Source organism: Callithrix jacchus, chromosome 12 (genome assembly GCF_049354715.1).
Source record: "Callithrix jacchus isolate 240 chromosome 12, calJac240_pri, whole genome shotgun sequence".
Lineage (NCBI taxonomy): Eukaryota > Metazoa > Chordata > Mammalia > Primates > Cebidae > Callithrix > Callithrix jacchus.
In genome coordinates, this window is record NC_133513.1 from 92041235 (window position 1) to 92067750 (window position 26516).

At 38.0% G+C, this 26516-nt stretch overlaps 1 protein-coding gene across 2 annotated transcripts in view; it reads right to left on the bottom strand.

Annotated features, from left to right (window-relative positions):
* HPSE2 (heparanase 2 (inactive)) overlaps nt 1-26516 on the bottom strand; it is an 880681-nt gene that overhangs the window by 771623 nt on the left and 82542 nt on the right. The window lies entirely within an intron of this gene.

Below are 26516 nucleotides of genomic sequence, written 5' to 3' on the forward strand. Positions count from 1 at the left end.
ATTATCATACAATTTTAAATACTAGTGACTATGTAGGTCATTCTCTCTACCTCATGCTACAGGACCAGGTGATAGCTTCAGCATGTGTATTTAGGGTACTTGGTCTATTTCTAAAATTCACCTGCCAGTCAGTCTACTCAGCTCAAGTTAGAGCTGCTGATCTATGGCTTACCCGGTCAGGGTTTTTTCTGCTATTTTTCATGTACCGTGAGTGAAATAGCTTAATTATGACTCAGAAATCATTCTTTCAATCTAGGAATTTTTTCGAGTCACCAAAAAGAGCACAGGAGGTCTAGAGTCATGGGAGATACAGCTTTTCCCCAATTATTTTCCCATACTGCTTTTTATACTTATGCATGATTTTCATTCAAAGCAGATGTAGTCTCCAGAAAACAGCTCCTTCAAAAATAAAAATTCATACAGAATGCTTCCCAACTAGCAGGAAGCTCTCATGCCCTAGTTATTTATTAATTTTTACATAACGATGTATTTTTACATAATACATCTATTAATTTACAATTAAATTAATTCATTAAATTAATTTGATTAATTTATAAATATTAGGTCAATTTATTGAATTAATTTGATTAATTTATAATTGTTGGGTTAATTTATTAAATTAATTAATGATTAATAAAATAAATTGATTTCACATAATTATTAATTTAATTAAATTTGATTGATTAAAATATGATTTAACTGATTCTCATAGGAACAAATGATACTATGAGCAGTAATCTAGGTGGAAACTCTAAAAATGCTCAAGTTCTGCATAGCAAAACTAAAGAATTTTAATAGAAGGAGTTAAAAAATAACTGCTTTGCCACTTTTGACACCAATGATTTTGGAAGGTACTAAAATAAAAGCTATGCTCAGTGACAAGAGAAAATAGAGGTCATATGGCCAAAAGGGTGGAACACTTCTGGAGAAGTAGTTTTTTCTTTTATATTTCTAAAGGAAAATCCCACCTACAAATACAAACCCATGACTATGAGAGTTAGGATGAGTCGCACAAAAAGGTAAGTCAGATGTGAAAGTGATCTTCACTAATTCTCAGGTTAAAACAGAAGAGCTGAGTAGAAATAATGCAGCATTTATGCCTAAACATATATACACCAATTTCTGGAATATGGGAAATACACATAAATAACTCATTTAACATAAATAACTAGTCTCACAGATTTTCTGAGATTTAAATACAAAAATTGGATAAATTAGTGCAAGAACATACTCGTTTTTCAGACAATCACATAGAAGTCAGGAAGAATAATACAGTGTAAATTGATATAAATTATACTCTTTAAAACTTCTTGGATTACATCATCTCATTCAATCCTTCCAACAATACTATGGAAGTAAATAGCAGATATTGCTGACGGTTGACCAAAACTCTAAAAACAATCCTTTCTCCCTTGCCTTCATCTATTATATAGATTAAAAGCTACAATATATATATAGAGGAAACGTAAGATGGTGCGGTGAGAAAAACCCAGGATTGAAGCTCTCGGTGAATGCACAAAGAGGGTGAGTCAGGGCCGCATTTCCAGACAAATCTTTGTTGCCCACAAAACACGGAAATTCCCAAGTATAAAAGAGACGCAAGACGCCAGGCAGAGGCTTTGGCTGGTGCAGCCAGCAGCCAGTGCAGCCGGTGGCCGGCGCTGTAGCACAGCGGCGCTACACAGTGCTCTGCACAAAGCGCACTGGTCTGGGTACCCTGTTGAACCAGCAATCTGAGACTTGAGAGGGCTGAACTTGAGACTGAACGAAACTTGGACAGTGAGCCAGGCCAGGAAATTTCAGGGAAACAGCGTTTGGAATAGGACACTGGGACAAACAAAACAGCGATTCCAAACGCTCCAGGTGGAGAGGTTCCCTGAGGGCACACCTGAACCCAGTACGATGCAGCTCCATGGGGGAAGGTCGTCCGCCATTACTGAGGCAATCCACCCTTACTGAGGTACACGCAAATTGCTGACACAGCCTGCCGTTGCTGAGGCAACCCGCTAAAATAAAGAGACTGCACCGAAGGGCGTAGCCTGGGGCAGCAGAGCAGAGACGACAGCAGCAGGACAGAGCCTACAGAAACAGGGCGAACCTCACACCAGCAGGGTGAAGCCTCGGCAGGCAAATAGTGACTAGACTGCCTCCAAGCTGGGCAGGACAGCACAATGGACACACACAAAGAAAGCCCCACCCCCCCCAAGAAAAAGCATCTGAGAAAAAAAGAGTTTTTTGACAGTTCTGCTGCAGCAGAAATGAACGTAGCAGCCTAACAGCCCTGAATGAACGACAGAGCTCACAGCTCTGCACCTCAGCTCCTATAAAGTACAGACTGTCTCCTCAAGCACCTCCCTGACCCCTCTATATCCAAAAGACTAACATATGGCAGGCATCATTCTGGGAAGAAGATAGCAGAAAAAGAAACTGGTAGCATCCCTCACTGTTCTGCAGCTGCTATAGGTGCACCCCAGACAAGGAGGGCCTCGAGTGGACTTCAGCAGTCATACAGTGGAGGGGCTAGACTGGTAGAAAATAAACCAAGTAGCAGAAATACTTCATCATCAACAATCTAGGTGTCCACTAAGAAACCCACTCAAAAAGTCAGCAACTACAAAGATAACAGTTGGAAAAATTCACAAAGATGGGAAAAAAACAGCACAAAAAGGAGGAAAACACCCGAAACAAGAACACCTTGCCTCCTAGAAAGAACCATAACTCCTCACCAGCAAGGGAACAAAGCTGAACGGAGAATGCCTGTGACAAAATGACAGAATTAGACGTCAGAAGGTGGACAATGAGAAACTTTTGTGAGCTAAAAAAAAATGTTTTAAATCAATGCAAAGAAACTAAAAACCTTGAAAAAAGATTTGAAAAAAGATTCAAGAAAATGATAACAAGAATAGATAACTTAGAGAGGAATATGAATGAATTGAAGGAGCTGAAAAACACAATACGAGAACTTCGCGAAGCATGCACAAGATTCAATAGCCGAATTGACCAAGCAGAAGAAAGAATATCAGAAGTCGAAGATCAACTCAATGAAATAAAACAAGAAACAAAGATCAGAGAAAAAAGCGCAAAAAGGAATAAACAAAGTCTCCAAGAAATGTGGGACTATGTGAAGAGACCTAACCTACGTTTGATAGGTGTACCAGAAGAAGATAAAAAGAATGAATCCAAGCTGGAAAATACTCTTCAGGACATTATCCAGGAAAATTTCCCCCACCTAGCAAGACAGGCCAGCACGCAAATGCAGGAAACACAAAAAAACACCACAAAGATATTCCGCAAAAAGAGCAACCCCAAGGCACATAATCATCAGATTCAACAAGGTTGAAATGAAAGAGAAAATACTAAGGGCAGCCAGAGGAAAAGGTCAGGTAACCCACAAACGGAAACCCAACAAACTCACAGCAGATCACTTGACAGAAACTCTACAAGCCAGAAAAAAGTGGGGGCCAATATTCAACATCCTTAAAGAAAAGAACTTTCAACCAAGAATTTTATATCCAGCCAAACTGAGCTTCATAAGTGAAGGAAAAATAAAATCCTTTGCGAACAAGCAAGTACTCAGAGATTTTGTCACCACCAGGCCTGCTATACAATAGCACCTAAAAGAGGCACTACAGATAGGAAAGAACAACCAGTACCAGCCATTCCAAAATTACACTAAATGCTAAAGAGCATCAACATAATGAAGAATCTACAACTAATAAGCAAATCAGCCAGCTAGCATCAAAATGGCAGTATCAAATTCACACAAAACAATATTTACCCTAAATGTAAATGGATTAAATGCACCCATCAAAAGAAACAGACTGGCAAATTGAATAAAAAAACAAAACCCATCAGTGTGCTGTATCCACGAAACCCATCTCACATGCAAGGATACACAACAACTCAAAATAAAGGGATGGAGGAAGATTTACCAAGCAAATGGAGAGCAAAAAAAAAAAAAAAAACAGGTGTTGCAATTTTCATCTCTGATAAAATAGACTTTAAAGCAAAAAAAGATCAAAAGAGACAAAAAAGGCCACTACATAATGGTAAAAAGATCGATACAACAAGAAGAGCTAACGATCCTAAACATATGTGGACCCAATACAGGAGCATCCAGATACATAAGGCAAGTTCTTAATGACTTACAGAGAGACTTAGACTCCCACACAATCATAGTGGGATAGTTTAACACTCCACTGTCAATATTAGACAGATCAACCAGACAGAAAATCAACAAGGATATCCAGGGCTTGAACTCAGACGTGCAGCAAGCAAGCCTGATAGACATTTACAGAACTCTCCACCCCAAATCCACAGAATACACATTCTTCTCAGCACCACATCACACCTACTCTAAAATTGACCACATAATTGGAAGTAAAGCACTCCTCAGCAAATGCAAAACAACTGAAATCATAACAAACAGTCTCTCAGACCATAGTGCAATCAAGTTAGAACTCAGAATTCAGAAACCAACTCAGAACCACACAGTTTCATGGAAGCTGAACAACTGGCTCTTGAATGCTGACTGGATAAACAATGAAATGAAGACAGAAATAAAGAAGTTCTTTGAAACCAATGAGAACGAAGACACAACATGACAGAATCTCTGGGACACATTTAAAGCAGTCTCTAGAGGAAAGTATATACCAATAAGTGCCCATATGAGGAGAATGGAGAGATCCAAAATTGACACCCTATCATCAAAATTGAAAGAGCTAGAGAAGCAAGATCAACAAAACTCAAAACCAAGCAGAAGACAAGAAATAACTAAGATCAGAGCTGAACTGAAGGAGATTGAGACACGAAAAACCCTTCGAAAAACTAATAAATCCAAGAGCTGGTTTCTTAAAAAGATCAACAAAATAGGCAGACCACCAGCCAGATTGTTTAAAAAGAAAAGAGAGAACAACCAAATAGATGCAATAAATAACAATAAAGGGGAAATCACCACAGATTCCACAGAAATTCAAACCATCATCAGAGAATATTACAAAAAACTCTATGCCTGTAAACTAGTAAACCTGGAAGAAATGGATAAATTTCTGGACTCCTGTGTCCTCCCAAGCCTAAACCAGGAGGAAGCTGAAACTATGAATATACCAATAACAAGGTCCGAAGTTGAGGCAGCAATTAAGACCCCACCACACAAAAAAAGCCCAGGTCCAGATGCGTTCACAGCCGAATTCTACCAGACACACAAAGAGGAGCTGGTACCATTCCTTCTAAAACTATTCCAAATAATCCAAAAAGAGGGAATCCTTCCCAAATCATTTTATGAGACCAACATCAGCCTGATACCAAAACCCGGCAGAGACTGAACAAGAAAAGAGAACTTCAGGCCAATATCCATGATGAACATAGATGCAAAAATCTTCAATAAAATATTGGCAAGCCGATTGCAAGAGCAAATCAAAAAAATTATCCATCATGATCAAGTGATATTTATCCCGAAGATGCAAGGCTGGTTTATCATACGCAAGTCTATAAACATAATTCACCACATAAACGAAACCAAGAACAAAAACCACATGATTATCTCAATTGACGCAGAGAAGGCATTCGACAAAATTCAACAGCCCTTTATGCTAAAAACCATCAATAAACTCGGTATCGATGGAACGTATCTCAAAGTAATAAAAGCTATTTATGACAAACCAACAGCCAATATCATACTGAATGGGCAAAAACTGGAAGCATTCCCTTTGAAATCCGACACTAGACAAGGATGCCCTCTCTCACCACTCCTATTCAATATAGTACTGGAAGTTCTAGCCAGAGCAATCAGGCAAGAACAAGAAATAAAGGGTATTCAAATAGGAAAGGTGGAAGCCAAATCATCTCTATTTGCAGACGACATGATAGTATACCTAGAAGACCCCATCGCCTCAGCCCAAAAATTCCTGAAACTGATAAGCAACTTCAGCAAAGTCTCAGGATATAAAATCAATGTGCAAAAATCACAAGCATTCCTCTACACCAATAACAGACTTAAAGAAAGCCAAATCAAGAATGAACTGCCATTCACAATTGCTACAAAAAGAATAAAATATCTAAGAATACAGCTCACAAGAAATGTAAGGGACCTCTTCAAAGAAAACTACAAACCACGGCTCAACGAAATAAAAGGGGACACAAAAAAAATGGAGAAACATTCCATGTTCATGGTTAGGAAGAATTAATATCGTGAAAATGATTATACTGTCCAAAGTAATTTACAGAATCAACGCTATCCCCATCAAGCTACCATTGACTTTCTTCACAGATCTGGAAAAAAACCACCATGAACTTCATGTGGAACCAAAAAAGAGCCCGCATAGCCAAATTGATTCTAAGCAAAAAGAACACAGCGGGGGGCATCACACTACTGGATTTCAAACTATACTACAAGGCTACAGTAATCAAAACAGCATGGTACTGGTACCAAAACAGAGATATAGACCAGTGGAACAGAACAGAGGCATCGGAGGCAACACAACATATCTACAACCATACAACCTTTGATAAACCTGACAAAAACAAGCAGTGAGGAAAGGATTCCCTGTTTAATAAATGGTGTTGGGAATACTGGCTAGCCATGTGCAGAAAGCAGAAACTGGACCCCTTCCTGACACCTTACACTAAAATTAACTCCAGATGGATTAAAGACTTAAACATAAGACCTGGCACCATAAAAACCCTAGAAGGAAATCTAGGCAAAACCATCCAGGACATAGGAGTATGCAAGGACTTCATGAACAAAACACCAAAAGCTTTGGCAACAAAAGCCAAAATAGACAAATGGGACCTAATCAAACTCCACAGCTTCTGCATGGCAAAAGAAACAGTCACTAGAGTGAATCGGCAACCAACAGGATGGGAAAAAATTTTTGCAGTTTACCCATCTGACAAAGGGCTGATATCCAGAATTTACAAAGAACTCAAACGGATTTACAGGAAAAAACAAACAAGCCCATTCAAAATTGGGCAAAGAATATGAACAGACACTTTATGAAAGAAGACATATATGAGGCCAACAATCATATGAAAAAATGCTCATCATCACTGGTCATCAGAGACATGCAAATCAAAACCACATTGAGATACCATCTCATGCCAGTTAGAATGGTGATCATTAAAAAATCTGGAGACAGAGAGGACACAAGATGGCACTGTGAGATCAACCCAGGATTGAAGCTTGCAGTCAATGCATAAAAGGGGTGACTCAGAACCACATTTCAGGACAGATCTTTCTTGCCCACAGAACAAGAAAATTTCTAGGTATAGAGAGAAGACACGAGATGCCAGGCAGAGGTTTTGGCTGGCGCAGCCGGTGGCCGGTGCGGCAGTGGCCTGTGCTGTGGTGGCGCTACACAGCGGTCCAAACAAGGTGCTCTCATCCGGGTGCCCTGTTGGGCCAGCAACCTGAGACTTGGGAGGGCTGAACTGGAGACTGAACGGGACTTGAACACTGAGCCAGCCCAGGAGATTCCAGGGTGACAGCGTTTGGGGTAGCGCACTGCGACAATCAAAACGGTGATTCCTAATGCTCCCCGCCGAGGGGTTCCCTGACGTTGCAGCTCCGTGCAGGAGGGGTGCCTGCCATTACCAAGGCAAACCACCCCTACTGAGATACACACCCATTGCTGATGCAGCCTGCCGCTGCTGAGGAAACCCACTAAAACAGAGAGACTCTGCTGCAGGGTGTAGCCCCTGGCAGCAGGGAGGAGAACACAGAAGGAGGGCAGAGCCTGCAGCAACAAGGTGAACCTCACACCAGCAGGGCGGAGCCTCAGAAGGCAAATAGTGACTAGACTGGCTCCTAGCTGGGCAGGGCAGCCAGGTGGACACTTACAAGGAAAGCCCCAACCCCCCGCAGACAGAGCATCTGAGAAAAAAAGGGTTTTTTTATGAGTTATGTTGCAGCAGAATTAAATATAGCAGCCTAACAGCCCTGAATGAACAACAGAGCTCACAGCTCAGCACTTGAGCTCCTACAAAGTACAGACTGTCTCCTCAAGTAGCTCCCTGACCCCTATATATCCAAAAGACTGACATTTGGCAGCCATCATTCTGGGACACAGATAGCAGAAAAAGAAACTGGTAGCATCCCTCGCTGTTCCGCAGCTGCTTTACGTGCACCCCAGACAAGCAGGGTCTGGGGTGGACCGCAGCAGTCATACAGCGAAGGGGCTACACTGGTAGAAGGAAAACCAAGTAACAGAAATACTTCATCATCAACAATCTGGGTGTCCACTCAGAGACCCAATCGAAAAGTCAACAACTACACAGACGACAGGTGGATAAATCCACAAAGATGGGAGAAACCAGCGAAAAAAGGAGGAAAACACCCGAAACCAGAACACCTCGCCTCCTAGAAAGGACCAAAACTCCTCACCAGCAAGGGATCAAAGCTGCATGGAGAATGACCGTGAAGAAATGACGGAATTAGACTTCAGAAGGTGGATAATGAGAAACTTTTGTGAGCTAAAAAAAACATGTTTTAAATCAATGCAAAGAAACTAAGAACCTTGAAAAAAGATTTGAGGAAATGATAACAAGAATGGATAACTTAGAGAGGAATATGAATGAATTAAAGGAGCTGAAAAACACAATACGAGAACTTTGCAAAGCATGCACAAGTTTCAACAGCCGATTTGACCAAGCAGAATAAAGAATATCAGAAGTCGAAGATCAACTCAATGAAATAAAACAAGAAACAAAGATCAGAGAAAAAAGTGCAAAAAGGAATAAACAAAGTCTCCAAGAAATGTGGGACTATGTGAAGAGACCTAACCTACGTTTGATAGGCGTAGCAGAATGTGACGAAGAGAATGAATCCAAGCTGGAAAATACTCTTCAGGACATTATCCAGGAAAATTTCCCCCACCTAGCAAGACAGGCCAACACTCAATTGCAGGAAATACAAAGAACACAACAAAGATATTCCACAAGAAGAGCAACCCCAAAGCAAATAATCGTCAGATTCAACAAAGTGGAAATAAACAAGAAAATATTAAGGACAGCCAGCGAGAAAGGTCGGCTAACACACAAAGTGAAGCCCATCAGACTCATAGCAGATCTCTCGGCAGGAACTCTACAAGCCAGAAGAGAGTGGGGGCCAATATTCAACATCCTTATATAAAAAAACTTTCAACCCAGAATTTCATATTCAGCCAAACTGAGCTTCAGAAGTGAAGGAAAAGTAAAATCCTTTGCGAACAAGCAAGTACTCAGAGATTTTGTCACCACCAGGCCTGCTTTACAAGAATTCCTGAAAGAGGCACTATACATAGAAAGGAACAACCAGTACCAGCCATTCCAAAATCACACTAAATGCTAAACAGCATCAACATAATGAAGAATCTACAACAACTAACGGGCAAAACAGCCAGCTAGCATCAAAATGGCAGTATCAAATTCACACATAACAATATTAACCCTAAATGTAAATGGACTAAATGCACCAATCAAAGACACAGACTGGCAAATTGGATAAAAGGCCAAAACCCATCAGTGTGCTGTATCCAGGAAACCCATCTCCCATGCAAGGATACACAAAGGCTCAAAATAAAGGGATGGAGGAAGATTTACCAAGCAAATGGAGAGCAAAAGAAAGCAGGAGTTGCAATTCTCATCTCTGATAAAATAGACTTTAAAGCAACAAAGGTCAAAAGAGACAAAGAAGGCCATTACATAATGGTAAAAGGATCGATACAACAAGAAGAGCTAATGATCTTAAACATATATGGACCCAATACAGGAGCACCCAGATACATAAGGCAAGTTCTTAATGACTTACAAAGAGACTTACACTCCCACACAATAATAGTGGGAGACTTTAACACTCCACTGTCAGTATTAGGCAGATCAACCAGAGAGAAAATCAACAAGGATATCCAGGGCTTGAACTCAGACCTGGAGCAAGCAAACCTGATAGACATTTACAGAACTCTCCACCCCAAATCCACAGAATATACATTCTTCTCAGCACCACATCACACCTACTCTAAAACTGACCACATAATTGGAAGTAAAGCACTGCTCAGCAAATGCAAAACAAATGAAATCATAACAAACAGCCTCTCAGACCATAGTGCAATCAAGTTAGAACTCAGAATTCAGAAACCGACCCAGAACCACACAGCTTCATGGAAACTGAACAACTGGCTCTTAAATGTTGATTAAATAAACAATGAAATGAACACAGAAATAAAGAAGTTCTTCGAAACCAACAAGAACGAAGACGAAACATACCAGAATCTCTGGAATACATTTAAAGCAGTCTCTAGAGTAAAATATATAGCAATAAGTGCCCACATGAGAAGAGTGGAGAGACCCAAATTGACATCCTATCATCAAAATTGAAAGAGCTAGAGGAGCATGATCAAAAAATCTCAAAACCCAGCAGAAGACAAGAAATAACTAAGATCAGAGCTGAACTGAAGGAGATTGAGACACAAAAAAGCCTTCAAAAAATCAATAAATCCAAGAGCTGGTTTTTCAAAAAGATCAGCAAAATAGAGAGACCAATAGCCAGACTGATAAATAAGAAGAAAGAGAACAACTAAATAGATGCAATAAAAAACAATAAAGAAAAAATCACCACAGATTCCACAGAAATTCAAACCATCATCAGAGAATATTACAAACAACTCTATGCACATAGACTAGTAAACCTGGAAGAAATGGATAAATTCCTGGACTCCTGTGTCCTCCCAAGCCTAAATCAGGAGGAAGCTGAAACTATGAACAGACCAATAACAAGGTCTGAAGTCGAGGCAGCAATTAAGAGCCTACCACACAAAAAAAGCCCAGGTCCAGATGCGTTCACAGCCGAATTCTACCAGACACACAAAGAGGAGCTGGTACCATTCCTTCTGAAACTATTTCAAATAATCCAAAAAGAGGGAATCCTTCCCAAATCATTTTATGAGACCAACATCATCCTGATACCAAAATCCGGCAGAGACTCAACAAGTAAAGAAAACTTCAGGCCAGTATCTATGACGAACAAAGATGCAAAAAGCTTTAATAAAATACTGGCAAACCGATTGCAACAGCACATTAAAAAACTTATCCATCATGATCAAGTAGGATTCATCACGGATGCAAGGCTGGTTCAACTTACGCAAGTCTGTAAACGTAATTCACCACATAAACAGAACCAAAAACAAAAACCACATGATTATCTCGATTGACGCAGAGAAGGCATTTGACAAAATTCAACAGCCCTTTATGCTAAAAACCCTCAATAAACTCGGTATCGATGGAACGTATCTCAAAGTAATAAAAGCTATTTATGACAAACCAACAGCCAATATCATACTTAATGGGCAAAAACTGGAAGTATTCCCTTTGAAATCCAGCACTAGACAAGGACGCCCTCTCTCACCACTCCTATTCAATATAGTACTGGAAGTTCTAGCCAGAGCAATCAGGCACGAACAAGAATTAAAGGGTATTCAAATAGGAAATGTGGAGGCCAAATTGTCTCTATTTGCAGACGACATGATAGTATACCTAGAAGACCCCATCACCTCAGCCCAAAAACTCTTGAAACTGATAAGCAACTTCAGCAAAGTCTCAGGATATAAAATCAATGTGCAAAAATCACAAGCATTCCTCTACACCAATAACAGACTAAAAGAGAGCCAAATCAAGAACAAACTGCCATTCACAATTGCTACAAAAAGAATAAAAAACAAAGGAATACAACTTACAAGGACCGTAAGAGACCTCTTCAAGGAAAACTACAAACCACTGCTCAACGAAATCAGAGAGGACACAAACAGATGGAGAAACATTCCATGTTCAAGGTTAGGAAGAATCAATATTGTGAAAATGGCTATACTGCCCAAATTAATTTACAGAATCAATGCTATACCCATCAAGCTACCATTGACTTTCTTCACAGAACTGGAAAAAACCACCATGAACTTCATATGGAACCAAAAGACAGCCCGCATAGTCAAGTCAATTCTAAGCAAAAAGAACACAGCGGGGGGCATCACACTACCGAATTTCAAACTATACTACAAGGCTACAGTAATCAAAACAGCATGGTACTGATACCAAAACAGAGATATAGACCAATGGAACAGAACAGAGGCATCTGAGTCAACCTCAGCAACATATCTACAGCCATACAATCTTGAATAAACCTGACAGAAACAAGCAATGTGGAAAGGATTCCCTGTTTAATAAATGGTGTTGGGAAACCTGGATAGCCATGTGCAGAAAGCAGAAACTGGACCCCTACCTGACACCTTACACTAAAATTAACTCCAGATGGATTAAAGACTTAAACATAAGACGTGGCACCATAAAAACCCTAGAAGAAAACCTGGGCAAAACCATTCAGGTCATAGGAGTAGGCAAGGACTTCATGACCAAAACACTGAAAGCATTGGCAACAAAAGCTGAAATAGATAAATGGGACCTAATCAAACTCCACAGCTTCTGCATGACAAAAGAAACAGTCACTAGAGTGAATCGACAACCAGCAGAATGGAAAAAAATTTTTGCAGTTTACCCATCTGACAAAGGGCTGATGTCCAGAATTTACAAAGAACTCAAACAGATTTACAGGAAAAAAACAAATAAGCCCATTCAAAAATGGGCAATGAATATGAACAGACACTTTACAAAAGAAGACATATATGAGGCCAACAAACATATGAAAAAATGCTCATCATCACTGGTCATTAGAGAGATGCAAATCAAAACCACATTGAGATACCATCTCACGCCAGTTAGAATGGTGATCATTAAAAATTCTGGAGACAACAGATGCTGGAGAGGAAGTGGAGAAATAGGAATACTTTTACACTGTCGGTGGGAGTGTAAATTAGTTCAACCATTGTGGAAGACAGTGTGGTGATTCCTCAAGGCCTTAGAAATAGAAATTCCATTTGACCCAGCAATCCCATTACTGGGTATATATCTAAAGGACTATAAATCATTCTACTATAAGGACACATGCACACGAATGTTCATTGCAGCACTGTTTACAATAGCAAAGACCTGGAACCAACCCAAATGCCCATTGATGATAGACTGGACTGGGAAAATGTGGCACATAAACACCATGGAATATTATGCAGCAATCAAAAATGATGAGTTCGTGTCCTCTGTAGGGACATGTATGAATCTGGAGAACATCATTCTCAGCAAACTGACACAAGAACAGAAGATGAATTACTGCATATTCTCACTCATAGGCAGGTGATGAAAAATGAGAACATATGGACACGGGGAAGGGAGTACTACACACTGGGGTCTACTGGGGGGAATAGAGGAGGGACAGTGGGGTGTGGGGGCTGGGGAGGGATAGCCTGGGGAGAAATGCCAAATGTGGGTGAAGGGGAGGAAGGCAGAAAAACACACTGCCATGTGTGTACCTATGCAACTATCTTGCATGTTCTGCACTTGTACCCCCAAACCTAACATACAATAAAAAAAGTAAGAAAAAATAAAAAAGGGAATGTTGGCTACTCACTAAATTAACTTCATGACCTGCTAATAAAGCATAACTGGCAACTTAAAAAAAAAGAATATATATATATATTGCTCAGAAAGCAGCAGAAGCAACAACTGTAACTTACATCCTCAACATCATTCCAACAAGAACCTTGAAATAAAGTGATGACATTACCTTTATTTAATAACAATCAGAAAAGAAAACTATGAACATGCCCAAACATATGTCTTAAACTTTAGAAAAGTAGATTTCAAAAATGTTTAGAGAAAAAAATAGACACACCATATAAAAAGTAAAAGTATAGATTCCTTATTTAATTCTAATCATTTTAAATTGTATCAAGGACTAGATAAATACAAAGCAAAAATATCAAAGATGCACATGGTAATATATCTGGAAGAGTTAGCATCACATATGACACACTCAAAATTCAAAATTAACTTGGAAATCTAAAAATTTATGCTGAAATCCCAAAAACGGTAGGTAAAGACATGGACACAAAGGCCTACATTTATACTGAAAATTAATAACATAAGATTTAAGAAGGGAACGCCAGACCAAACAGGAGCTCATATACTTAAGATCTTATTAAGATTTTTAGGCTTTAGTTGAATGTGAACTTAATATAAGTCAGTGCTATAATATTGCTGTCAAAGTGATTAATGCAATCTTATTCTAAATTAATTGAACAAGAACATGCAGAATAAAGAAGGCAACAGTTGTGCTATATTCCATGGTTACCAAGTGCAGCACAGTGAAGAGTTTGGAGTCAAGCAGACCTCTGTTCAAATCCTGGCTTGGTACCCACTTATTAGTTACAAAAGTGGTAGACAAAGCAGCTTTCTAAGATTTCATTTCTTTATCTACTGTTATTATACAGATACACAAAAGGCATTGCACTATTCATACAATAAGAGCACAATGAAAAGTCCCTATAATTATTTTTGTTATTAGTGTCCTGCTTGTGGTACTATATATTTCCAGCTATAATAGTCTCAGATAGATCCTGGTAACCTAGAGTACATCCAAGGAAAAGTACAAATATGGAAAACAATGTTGATCTTTTAAAGTAGCTGAAACTACAAGAAATAATTAAGATCAGAGTAGAACTGAAAGAGAGAGAGAGACAGACAGAAAGCCCTTCAAAACCTCAATGAATCCACAAGCTGGTTTTTTGTAAAGATCAACAAAATAGACTACTACCCAGACTAATAAAGAAGAAAAAAGAAAAGAATCAAACAGACACAATAAAAAGTGATAAAGAGGATATCACCACTAATCCCACAGAAATACAAACTACCATCAGAGGACACTATAAACATCTCTACACAAATAAATTAGAAAATCTACAAGAAATGGATAAATTCCTGAACACATACATCCTCCCAAGACTAAACTGAAAAGAAGTTGAATCCCTGAATAGATCAATAACAAGTTCTGAAATTGAGGCAGCAATCAATAGCTTACCAACAAAAAACTGTCCAGGACCAGATGGATTCGCAACTGAATTCTACCAGTGGTACAAAGAGGAGCTGGTACCATTCCTTCTGAAACTATTCCAAACAGTAGAAAAAGAGGGACTCCTCCCTAACTAATTATGAGGCCAGCATCATTCTGATACCAAAACCTGGCAGAGACAAAACAAACAAACAAAAAAATCAGGCCAATATCCTTAAGGGACATCAGTGTGAAAATTCTAAATAGAATACTGGCAAAACAAATCCAGCAGCACATCAAAAATCTTATTCACCATGATCAAGTTGGCTTCATCCCTGGAATGCAGGGCTGGTTCAACATATGCAAATCAGTAAATGTAATCCATCACATAAACAGAACCAATGACAGAAACTACATGATTATCTCAGCAGATGCAGAAAAAGCCTTAAATTCAACAGCTCTCAATGCTAAAATCTCTTATTAAACTACATATTGATGGAACATATCTGAAAATAGCAGCTATTTATAACAAACCCACAGCCTGTATCATACTGAATGAACAAAAACTAGAAGCATTCCCTTTGAAAACCAGCACAAGACAAGGATGTCCTCTCTCATCACTCCTATTCAACATAGTATTGGAAGTTCTGGCCAGGGTAATCAGGCAAGAGAAAGAAATAAAGGGTATTCAAACAAAAAGAGAAAGTCAAATTGTCTCTGTTTTCAGATGACATGATTGTATATTTAGAAAACCCCATCGTCTCAGCCCAAAATCTCCTTAAGCTGATAAGCAACTTCAGCTAAGTATCAGGACACAAAAATCAATGTGCAAAAATCGCAAGCATTCCTATACATGAATAACAGACAAACAGAGAGCCAAATCATGAGTGAACTCCCATTCACAATTACTACAAAGAGAATAAATACCTAGAAATACAACTTACAAGGAATGTAAGGGACCTCTGCAAGGAAAACTACAAACCACTCCTCAAGGACATAAGAGAGGACACAAACAAATGGAAAAACATTCCGTGCTCATGGACAGGAAGAATCAATATTGTGAAAATGGCCATACTGCCCAATGTAACTTATAGATTCAATGCTATTCCCATCAAACTACCATTGACCTTTCTTCACAGAACTGAAAATAACTACTTTAAATTTCATATGGAACCAAAAAAGAGCCTGCATAGCCAAGACAATCCTAAGCAAAAAGAACAAAGCTGGAGACATCATGCTACCTGACTTCAAACTATACTACAAGGCTACAGTAACCAAAACAGCCTGGTACTGGTACCAAAACAGACATATAGAGCAATGGAACAGAACAGAGACCTCAGAAATAACACCACACATCTACAACCATCTGATCTTTGACAAACCTGACAAAAATAAGCAATGGGGAAAGGATTCCCTATTTAATAAATGGTGTCGGAAAAACTGGCTAGCCATATGTAGAAAGCTGAAACTGGATCCCTTCCTTACTCCTTATACAAAATTAACTCAACATGGATTAAAGACTTAAACGTGAGACCTAAACCCATAAGAACACTAGAAGAAAGCCTACGCAATATCATTCAGGACAGAGGCATGAGCAAAAGCTTCATGACTAAAACACAAAAAGGAATGGCAACAAAAGACAAAATAGACAAGTGGGATCTAATTAAACTAAAGCACTACTGCACAGCAAAAGAAATTCTTATCAGAGTGAACAGGCAACCTACAGAATGGGAGAAAAATTTGCAGTTTATCCATCTGACAAAGTGCTAATACCCAAAATCTATAAAAAAAACTTAATCAAATTTATAGGAACAAAAAATGTATCAAAAAGTGGGCAAAGGATATGAACAGACACTTCTCAAGAAAAGACATTTGTTCAGCCAACAGACACATGAAAAAATGTTCATCATCACTGGTCATTAGAGAACTGCAAATGAAAACCACAGTGCAATAGCATCTTGCACCAGTTATAATGGCAATCATTAAAAAGTCAGGAAACAACAGATGCTGGAGAGGATGTGAAGAAATAGGAATGCTTTTACACTGTTGGTGGGAGTGTAAATTAGTTCAACTATGGTGGAACACAGTGTGGCGATTCCTCAAGGATCTAGAACCAGAAATACCACTTGACCCAGCAATCCCATTACTGGGTATGTAGCCAAAGGATTATAAATCATTTTACTATAAAGATACATGCACAGGTATGTTTATTGTGGCATTGTTCACAATAGCAAAGACTTGGAACCAACCCAAATGCCCATCAATGATAGACTGGATAAAGAAAACATGGCACATATACACCATGAAATACTATGCAGCCATAAAAAGGATGAGTTCATGTCTTTACAGGAACATGGATGAAGCTGGAAACCATCATTTGCGGCAAACTAACACAACAGAAAGCCAAACACTGCATGTTCTCACTCAAGGGTTGGAGTCGAACACGGACACATGGTGGGGAACATCACACACTAGGGCCTGTCAGGGGGTTAGGGGCAGGAGGAATACCCTTTTTCTATTCCAGTACCTAATCCAAGATCCCATATTGCATTCGTTTACATGTTTCCTTAGTCTCCTCTAGACTGCGATAATTTCTTCGTCTTTCCTTGTCTCTTATTACCTTGATGCTCTTGAAGAGTACTGGTCAGGTAATCATCAGTTTTAGGTAGAATATCGCTCAATTTGGGCTGACCAAAGTTTCTTTGTTGTTGAAAAAGTTATGGATTTTGTGGAAAGATACCACAAAAGTATGTTTAGATCTTATTAATGGTGACATTAATAACCTTGTTCCCTTGGTTAAAATGGGTTCTTGTGGGTTTCTCCACTACAAAGTTACTATTTTGCCTTTGTGATTAAAAAATATTTTGTAAGAGATATTTTTAGGCTATGCAATATCACATTTTTCTGTAAACTTTTATCCACTAATTTTACCATCCCTCAATTTATCGCACCTACCGCAAATATTACTCTGGTGTTCCAATTCCTGTTTTTCTCATTCCCTCTACATTTATTAATTGGAATTCTTCTATAAGACAGAGTTTTTCTTTGCCACTCATTTATTTATTCAAGCATTGTGTGTGTGTGTGTGTGCGTGCACATGTGCATGTGTGTGTGTGTGTATATGAACTTATGGATATTATTTTATTAAGTCACATTTATTTATTTTGTTGCACAAATTGTTCCAGCTTTGGCTACTGAGAGTTCTTTCAGCTCAGCCTCTGTGACTTTTCGACATACCCTCAATCTTTTTTTATAAGCACTTCCTTATTTTCTGGCACCACAAAGGTCCCAGGCTCATCTTGTATTTTCCTGCCCATCCTAGAATCATCCACTCCTTTAAGGAGACCTGGTTCCTTTTGTTGGAGAATAATATTTAGAAACCAGGATTTAGGTACCACATGTGTTCATTGCTACTGGGGTATCACTACTTCTAGGCCCTTTCAAGTAGAAAGAGCTTGGAGAGGTATATAGGGTTACCAACTGATGTACACACATATATCTATATTTATTTTTCTATCTTAAAAGGAAAAGAAGAACACACTAGTCCAACTTCAATCCAACACTAAAGAATTCATTTTAGCATTCTCATTTTCTTATCTGTAATTTCTTTTCTGACAGTAAAAAGCCTACTTTTAATAAACTACAATATATTTGCTTATTTGCTCAACACTAATATACATACAAAGTAGTTACAGAATTGCTAACCCATACTCTTTTAAGAAACATATTTACCAATGACAGTACAGTGTTTTTGCATACTTCTTTTTTATTTAGCTTTACAGTATCCATTCAAAATAAAGTTATTCAGCTTCTTTCTCCTCCAAGTTTTCAGCATGGTTGTGCCATTCATCACAATACAGTTAAATGTATTTGGCAAATCTGCAGTCTACCTTAGGTTCTCCCAATATCCTGGTTGTTTTTTTAAAATTCAAGACAGTAAAATTCACTCTTTGTTGCATACAGTCCTATGGGTTTTGACAAGTACATAGGATCAAGTAACCACTAGTGCATTACTATACAAAACAATATGATCACCCCAAAAAACTCCCTCATGCTACTTTCCATTATCAAGCCCTCCATCCATCCTCATTATGGCCAACACTTATTTGTTGTTTTTTGGTTTTGTTTCTATAGCTTTCTGTTTCTATAGCTTTCTCTTTTCCAGAATGTCATAACAATGGAATCGTACAATATGTAGTCTTTGGGATATGGCTTCTTTCACTTTGCAAAATGCATTTAGAATTCATCCAAGTTGTTGTCAATCAATAGTTAATTCCTTTTTATTGTTGAATAATATTCCATTGAATGACTGTACCATAGTTTGTTTACCCATTCTCCCACTGAAAGAAATCACAATATAGTTGTTTCCAGTTTTCGAGAATGAATATATAGTTTCAATAAACATTCACATACCAGTTTTCCTGTGAACATTAGTTTTCAGTTGACCTAAGTAAATTCATGAAAGCAAAGCTACAGGATCATATGGTAATTACACATTTAGCTTTATAGGAAACTGTCAAACTTTTTTCCAGAATGGCTGTATTATTTTGCATTCTCACTAGCATTGGATAAGAGTTCCAAGTGCTCCACATCCTCAACAATAATTGTTATATTCAGTTTTGTTTGTTAGACTTCTAATAGAGTTGTAGGGGTATTTCATTGCAGTATTTTCAATTATCTTTGTTTGACTTCTAACAGATTTGTAGTATTATCTCACTGTGGTTTTAATTTCCATTTCCCTAATGACAATGATGTTGAGCATATTTTTATATACTTATTTTCTATCCATATATCTTCTTTGGTAAAGTGTCTGTTCATACCTCTTGCCTGTGTTTTATTTGGTTATTTTCTAATTTTTTTAATTTCAAGAGTTCTTTACATATTCTAGGCACAAATCCTTTACCAAATTTTAAAATATTCACTCCTAGTCTGTGGCATCACTTTTTCATTAAAGGGTCTTTTACAGAGCATTTTTAAATGTTGATAAAGCCCAACTTATCTATTTTTCTTTTTTATTTTTATGGATCATACTTTCTTTATTTGTTTGTTTGTTTTTTGAGGCACAGTCTTGCCCTGTCCCCTAGGCTGGAGTACAGTGGTGTGATCTTGACTCACTGCAGCCTCTGCCTCCCAGGTTCAAGCAATTATCCTGCTTCAGCCTCCTGAGTAGCTGGGATTACAAACATGTGCCACCACACCTGGATAATTTTTATATTTTTAGCAGAGACAGAGTTTCACCATGCTGCCCAAGCTGGTTTCAAACTCCTGGCCTCAAATTATCTACCTGCCTCAGCCTCCCAAAGTGCTGGGATTACAGGCATGAGCTACCATGAACGGCCCATACTTTCATTAGTGTATCTAAAAACTTTTTGTTAATTTCAAGTCAAAACAGATTTCTCCCCTTTACCTCTAGAAGTTTTATAAGTGTTGTGTTTTGCATTTAGGTATATGATTGTTTTAGTTATTTTTTGTATAAAGTATGAGAAAGGTAGCAAGATTTATCTTTTCACACAAGAACTTAAAATTTTTCCAATTTCATTTGTTGAAAAGACTCTCCTTTCTGCATTGAGTTGCCTTTGTATCTCTGTCAAAATTTAGTTGACATTATTTTGTGGGTCTATTTCTAAGCCCTCTATTCTGCTCCACTAATCTATGTGTTATTCTTCTATGAATACCGTAGTACTCCCTTGATTATAATGGCTCTATATTATCTTACTTTTTTGAAACTATTTTACTTATTCTAGTTCATGTGTGTGAGTGTATGGTGTGTGTGTGCACACACAAACACATATATACAGAAAAGTTTTCTATGGTTTTTGGGGACTGAGTTGAATCTACAGATCACATCAAGAAGAACTGATTTTTTTTTTTTTTTTTTTTGAGATGGGGTCTCACTCTGTCACCCAGGCTAGAGTGCAATGGCAAGTTCTGGGCTCACTGCAACCTTCGCCTCCTGGGTTCAAGCCATTCTTCTGCCTCAGCCTCCTGAGTAGCTGAGATTAGTGTGTGCCACCATACCCCACTAATTTTTGTATTTTTAGTAGAGACGGATTTCACCATGTTGGTCAGACTGGTCTCGAACTCCTGACCTTGTGATCCACTCACCTTGGCCTCCCAAAGTGCTGGGATTACAGGCGTGAGCAACCATGCCCAGCCAAGAATCAATATCTTAATAATACTGAGTCTTCTAATCCATGAACACATTTCATCTCTCTCTCTCTCTCTCTCAATTAATCTGATTTATTTCACCACTTTTTGTAGTTTTGAGCTCTATGTACACATAAATGTATTCCCTATACATTTTATTAGATTTGTTAAGAAAGTTCCTTACTCTTCTGGTTTGCTGAGAGTCTTTGTCTTTTTGTATTTTGGGGTGTTTTTTGAGATGGAACCTTACTCTGTCACCCAGGCTAGAGGGCAGTGGTGCGATCTCAGCTCACTGCAACCTCTGCCTCCTGGGTTCAAGTGATTCTCCTGCCTCAGCCTCCTGACTAGCTGGAATTACAGGCACATGACACCATGCCCAGCTAATTTTTTTATTTTTAGTAGAGACAGGGTTTCACCATGTTGGTCAGGCTGGTCTCAAACACCTGACCTCGTGATCTGCCTGCCTTATCTTCACAAAGTACTAGGATTACAGGTGTGAGCCACCATACCCGGACCTGCTGAGAGTTTTTAATCACGAATAAATACTGAATTTTATCAAATGCTTTCTCTGCATCTACTGAGGTGATCAGCTTACTATACACACACACACACACACAAGTGGCTTGTAGGAGTTTGAATTGCATTGAATTTATACACTAATTCAGAGACAATTTCAAGATATTTAGTCTTCCTATCCATGATATGACATGACATATCTCCATGTAGGTTTTCTTTTATGTTTTTCAATAAAAGTTTTACAATTTCCTCTATTAAAATTTGGTGCAACATTTGTCAGATTATTCATAGGTACTTTGGATTTTGCTGCCTTTATAAATGGTATCATTTTTATAGTATGTTCTAGATTTTTGTAGAAAAAAATGCAACTGGTTTTGGTATATGGAGCTAGAATTCAGAAATTTTGGTAATCTCTCCCATTATTTCTATTTGTATCTAGACATGTTCATGAATTCGCTCTGGAAATAATATCATCTACTAATCGTAGCAATTTTATTTTTTTCTTCTCAACTTTTATTTTTTATTTACTGTATCTTTCTTATTTGTAGTAAGACAGAACTCTTGAGTTTCTACTTATCTTAGGATCAGAGACATTGACTGCCCTTGTTCCAAAGTATCTTTTCAAGGATGTTTCTACAGTAAACAGTCTTGGAAGACAGAGATAGTACTTCCCTCCAGAGCAAAGGACAGGCATGCTTACTGTCCAATATAGTAAAGATAATATTTCTCTCCAGAGGAAAGAGCAGGTCTATTTACTGCTCATTATGAAAAATTCAGGCTCTCTAAACTCAGGGTTCCCCTCCTGTAATACAACCCATTGCAGCAAGGATCACTTAGCCCAATTCTTATTTTCATATGGGAACTGAGACTTAGGAAAATAGTACAAAACAATTGCTGATATTCTAGCCACTGTTATTGCTGTGAAAATAAAGTCCTTTGTCTCAGACATGGGAGTCTCATATATTCTGCCAGTTTCCATGAAACTCTGGTAGACTACCTTTCTTAGCTTCTAAGTAGGATAAAACCTCAGACCCTTCACTATTGTGCTGGTTAGAATCTCTTGTACAAAGGTAACCTGTAAGCATCACTGGTTTCTTCCTGATTTTAAAGGAAATGCTGTAATATTGCACCATGAAACATAACAAATGATTTCATTTTGAGGTAGATAGCCTTTTTAAGGTTAAGGAGAGTGGTTAAAACATGTCCTGACCCATTTAACTTGCAAAACTGCATAGTTAATAAAGCTTTCAAAGTGGCTGTTCTTAGACTCACAAAGGAGAAGGAATATTTAGGAGGGAGATATCAGAATTTCAGGCAAGACGGTGCTTCACTGTGTACTGCCCAGCAGAACAGTTGACATTCTTGGCCTTACCAACCAGATACCAGTAGTACCATCCCCAGTCTCTTTGAAAACCCCCTTATTTTTCAAATGTTCTCTAGAGCAAGGTTTGGCATACTTTTTTATAAAGAACCAGACAGAAAGTATTTTAGGTTTTGTGAGTCATACAATCTCTTGCAACTACTCAACTTTGTGGCTGGGCTGCCACTCTCCATGAAAAATAAAGATCTTTCCAAATTAAAAAACAAAAAATTCTGATGCCAAATGCAAAAGCAGCTATATACAATACACAAATGAATGGGCATGGCTATGTGCCAATAAAACTTTGCAAAAATAGGTGTTGGCAGAATTTGGTCTGCAGACTGTACTCTGCTGACTCCTGCTCTAGAGGAATGGGTAGAGTACAATATCCTTTCACAGATACAATTGGGGCTAGGGATGAAGTGATGTGTCTGAGGTTTCACAGCCATTTACCAAGGAAAGATTAGAACCCAAGCCTCCTGATTGTTAATGATCTTCTCACTGTATCACCCAGCAGAACAAATGACACTCTGGCAGAATCTGCCTTAGCAAGTATTTTTAGCCACTTCTAAATGTATGCAAATATATATGGATACTTGACAGATATCCATGAATATTCAAGTCTCTGCTCCAGATCCTTCCTCTCTGGCCTGCATTGTTTCTCTAGCTTTACATCATTCCCATATGAAGACACTATAGTTCCATCTCAAGAATGTTCATGAAAACATGCAATACAATAGGGCTGGAGGCCAAACTCAGCAGCAGCTACAACAAATCAGCATAAATCATTCATCAGCTAAATATTTCTAAGGCCCTCCTCACAGTATTGACCACAGCCATGATTTCTCATCTGTATACCAGGACTTGTATTCAATCGATTTGAAGGCTATTTTCAAGTGAAAATCCCTGCAGAACTGGATCTAGTACTACTCTATATGAAGTATCAGAATGTATCAAATCTATTTCATTTCTTTCTCCTGCAATTTTGTGATTCCATCCACAATGATATTTTGTTTGGCTGGCTGGACTGATTCTTCACAAAAGTGCTAAAGAAAAGGACTGAGTACAGTCCACCCTCTGTATCCATGAGTTCTATGTCTGTTGATTCAACCAACCATAGATTGAAAACATATTTTAATTGTGTCTGTACAGATGCAGACTTTTCCTTGTCATTATTCTTTAAACAATAGCGTAATAACTATTTACATAGCATTTACATTGTATTAAGTATTAAAAGTAATTTAGAGATTATTTAAAGTATATAGGAGGCTATTTACAGATTATATGCAAATACTACCATTTTATATCAGGTACTTGAGCATCTAATCAGATTTGGGTACCCACTGGGGGAACTGTAACAAACCCCCCACAAATACCAAGAGACAAATATAATAATAATAAATTGTCAGCAGTGATATACATAACTTGAAGCAAAGCATTCGTTCTTAGAAGAGGATGGGATTTAGACAAGAATAGCTACATAACTAGCCTAGGCCAAAATCAAGACATGTGCTGATTCATTCAGTGTATCTGGGGCCATTTTAAATCACATTTGGCAGAATTCACACATTGGGTAGAACATTGCACTACATTAACTGAAGTTATTCTAACTCGAGGATGCTGTTATTCTGAATTTAGGAAAAAGACTACTACAGTCTGGAGAAACACTCAGAGAAGATGAACTCAACCATAAAGACAGAATTTAGATGTGGAAAAAACGACAGAGGTGCGTGAAGAGGTGGATGTAGCTCTGCATGTTCCTTTCTTACTCTTCACCTCCAAACAGAAGCTCTAAGATTGTTCCAATATCAAGAGGACCCTAAAAAACAACCTTACAACAAAATGAGTTAGAATTGACTATACCAAAGCAGTGTTCATGAGTGCCAATTAGAGCCAATACCCTAACATATTTGACCATTGAGCAGTAATAATCTGAGATGCCAATTTCTGTTAGAATCTGTATATGAAGATCCTTTTGAAGTTAATTGAACCATTGTTCAAATTAAAAAACACTTGATACATTCTTTTTGTATCTTTAAAAGATTCAAATTAAAAACACTTACATCTTACAAAGACATGATATATTCTTTTTGAAGAAGACACAAATAAGTATTTAGGCCTTGGATTATGGCATCAGTAGTCTTTGCCTTCATTCTGTGACTGAAAAAAACTAAGCCTCTTGAGAATTGACTTTTACCTGGAGTGTCTAGGATTGAAATGTGTATATTCCTGACTTACCATCATTTAGGAATAAGTTTGCCAAAGGGCTGTGTAATCCAAAGCTGTTAAATGCCAAAGTCCACCAGAAAACACAACAGAATTCCAAAAAAAAAAAAAAGATTTAGATATCATAACTTTTTTTGTAATTTCAACTTTTATTTTAGGTTCAAGGGAATGTACATGTGCAAGTTTGTTACATGGATATATTGTGTGATGCTGAGGTTTGGGATATGAATGATCCCATCATCCAAATAGTGAGCATAGTATCCAAGAGTTAGTTTTTCAACCCTTGGCTCCCTCCTTCCCTTTCCCATTAGTCCCCAGTGTGTACTGTTGCCATCTTGAAAACATCTCAATTTTTTTTATAAGAATTTGTCAAGCTGGAAGCAAAACAAATTTCCTCATATGGATGGCTTTGGAGCCTCCTAGTGGCAGTCTCAGGGGACCTACAGATATTGGACACTAGGAATATTAAGATGAATAACATATTGGTCCCTACCCTCAAGGAGCTCACAGCCTAGTATGAAAACATCCAAGAACAGAAATAACTCTGAAACAATGTAGTAAGTACTTATAATCTATATAAATTAAGAAAGGGGATGAAGTCAGAGAATGCGTAAAAAAAGGGAATGACATTTTCACCAAGCCATAAAGAGTAAGTACAAGACTACTAATGGAGAATATAAGTACATTACGCATCTTCATGCCTCTTGTTTAGCATATTCCCTTTTCCACTTGCTGTAATATTCAGAATACTAAGACTAGAGTATAGTAGCGTGGGAAGAAAGCTAGAAAGCCAGGCTAGAAGCAAATTTGTAAGTGCCCTCATAGTTTTTTATCCTCCAGGTCCTGAAGAGATGTCAGAAGCCCTCAGAAAAGCAATCTACTGAAGTCTATTCACTAGAATAACTCTAATAGCAGTATAAGAAATATAACAGGAGAGCTGGGAAGCAAAGAGGTCTACCATAATAGACCAGGAAAGATATAAGAAAGGTTAGTATAGAAGTAGGAATAGCTACACCTAGTAGCCAAGTTAAAATGGAGATTAGACTCAGAAACAGTCAAAAATAGTTCGAAGTTTTCCTTAAGATCCAAGGTAGACAGTGATGCCCTTAACCAAAGTAGAAAACACAAGAGAAGCCAAGAGAAGTGATAATAAGGAACTTTAGTAAATTTTATTTGAGAAACTTTAGTAAATTCTGTGATGCAAATTGGATCTGAAAAGTGTTTAATAAATACTAGAAAGGGTCTGCAAAACTTATAAGTGAAAAAACTATATATTATAACCATCTTGAAATAACTATGAGTTATAACCACAATTACAATATTGATTATTGTCATCCCTTAGTGATAAGGAATAATTACATTCAT